The 2,500-nt window shown below is 46.0% G+C and overlaps 1 protein-coding gene across 3 annotated transcripts in view; it reads left to right on the top strand.

The window, feature by feature from the left end:
- The window catches only part of mcc (MCC regulator of WNT signaling pathway), a 97,329-nt gene that overhangs the window by 81,803 nt on the left and 13,026 nt on the right, over positions 1-2,500 (top strand). The window lies entirely within an intron of this gene.

Raw genomic sequence — 2,500 nt, 5'->3', positions numbered from 1 at the left:
CAAACCACTGAGTCTCCATATTTGCACACAGAAGATTAACAGAGATTCATTTTTCCTCAAAAGTGCTTAAGAGCTCTGAAGGTTGCCTCGTCCTTGACGAAAAGTGTGTGTGTGTGTGTATGTGTGTGTGTGTGTGTGTGTGTGTGTTTGTGTGTGTGTGAGAGAGAGAGTCACTTCTTATCATTATCAGCTGGATGTCCTCTTTAGCTCTTCAGTGGGTGGAGAAGCTTTTCACGCCAGCGGCATTATCAGAAGGTCGCATGAGTTCACATGAGCCTCCATCCTCAGCTCAGCATCACTTCAATACAAATCTAACCTACACAAACATAGGGCTGACTGCATCATCACAACAAATACACAGCAGTAAACAGCCAATAACCAATCAACCAGATTAACACACACACAAAACAACACGACAACAACAACAACAAAAACTTGGGCGCAAAGAACATAAATTCAAACAAAACTAAACTAAACATAAACAAGCAGACGACATGTAAAAACAAATAAGCACGCTTTTGCTGAAGGAGAAAGGAATCAGTACAGTGTGCTCACTCACTCACTGTGGAAACCTTCCAGAATGATCTACAGGGGCTCTCTAAGACATGGGGGTGTTGACCGAGAGGGCCCAGGGTGAGTTAGCATCATAACTCACATGTGGCTGTGTGGGGGACGAGAGGCTCCACACAGGCCCTCTTAGCTGTAGACGTTGGCTCATGGTCAGCACCAGGAGAGCTCAGGCGTAACCACAGCAACACACCCCCTGTTTGTGTGTGTGTGTGGGTGGGTGTGTGTGCGTGTGTGTGTGCATGTGTGTGCGTGTGTGTTTGGGGCAAAGGGGTCAAAGAAAGATGAGGAAAAATGTGTCCTTCACGCTCTCAATAGCTTTAGATTTTCTTTTGTGACGTTTTTTTACGTGCACACATGAACGCACATTTCCTGCACATACACACCATGCACATGCACGTGTGCGCACACAGTCTCACACACACACACACACACACACACACACACACAGTCACACTTCTCTTCCCACCAAAAGAAAGTTGTCTGTCTTGCCTCACAAAGGACTTTTCTAATCCTAAAAACTTGTGACGTTTGTGTGTGTGCGTGTGTGTGTGTGTGTGTGTGTGTGTGTGACCTTGAAGCTGTGGAGTGTCCGTTTTTTTACCCACAATCCTCCCTCAGCGGGAGATAGGATCTCTAGCTGGTGGCGCCGCAGGACTCGCGGTCAGAGAGCGGATTAAGCAGACCTGTCTGAAACTGCGCACACACACACACACACACATACACACACATACACCTCAACACACTGCGCTAATTTACACAAGGACACACACACACACCTCAACGCACAGCACTGGTTCCCATCCTCTTGCAGTGAAAGGATCCGATGAACGTGGGGCCAACATTTACACATGACATGTCTGTCTTAGTGTTTATTTCTCTGAGTGTGCGTGCATGCATTAGTGTGTGTACGTGTGTGTATGTATGTTTATTTTTGTGTGTATGTATGTGCAATTACTTGTACCGCTTCAGATGCAGCCCAAGTGAGCTTGTTGTGCTCGACTGCATAATTGTGCTGTGAGACTCTCAGGAATGTGGTTATTATCATGATATGTGGACTGTGTGGGGCTTTGCACTCAGGTCAGCTTACAGTCTGTATACATATACGCGGGGACTTCTTACATTCATCTGTAGGAGGGCAGGTTTCACATGCCAGGAAGATGAGTTTGATGAGCTTTAAGTATTTAGTGTGTGATTGTATACATAAGCTACATTTGGCCTTTGTGTGAGTTTGTGTGTGTGTGCGTGTGTGTGAGTTTGTGTGTGCGTGTGTGTGAGTTTGTGTGTGAGTTTTTGTGTGTGAGTGCGTGGGCGCGTGCGTGAATGAATGAGCATGTAGGTGTGTGCACAGTTGTAACCCCATGTGTATAATGATTGCAGTCCTCACTGTAACCCATCACCTCTCAATGCACGTTGTGTGAGTGAGTGTGTGTGTGTGTGGGGGTATGTGCGTTGTGTGTCATACCCATGGAATGTTCCAGTTTCCATCTAAAGATCCACCCAATGTAACCTGGCTCCCTCTGTATCGTATGTGTGTGGGCGTGTATATATGGTATATATGGTATACAGTATATATATGTGTGTGTGTTTGCATGTTTGCATGTTTGAACATGCATCTGTGTATCATAGAGGGGAGTTAGTCAGAGCTGTGCAGTATTAACTTCAGTTCTTAACAGCTAATGAGAGGCATGTAAAGAAAGCTTGTGGTCTTGCTTTGTCGACCTAATATGTTCCTCTGAGACAGCTCCTAAGTCCCCAAAGAGGTCTTTGTGGGTAGTGTGGGTAGTGTGGGTGTGTGGGTGTGTATGCCTGTGTGTGTGGGTGGGGGGGGGTGTATGCCTGTGTGTGTGTGTGTGTGTATGCCTGAGTGTGTGTGTGTGTGTGTGTGTGTTTGTGTCTACATTTGCATTACATTCTTATACATGGAATTTGT

Source organism: Clupea harengus, chromosome 12, assembly GCF_900700415.2.
Source record: "Clupea harengus chromosome 12, Ch_v2.0.2, whole genome shotgun sequence".
In the NCBI taxonomy this organism is placed as follows: Eukaryota; Metazoa; Chordata; class Actinopteri; order Clupeiformes; family Clupeidae; genus Clupea; species Clupea harengus.
The sequence above is the reverse complement of the archived record's forward strand: the minus strand, read 5'-3'. Positions and strand labels throughout refer to the sequence as shown.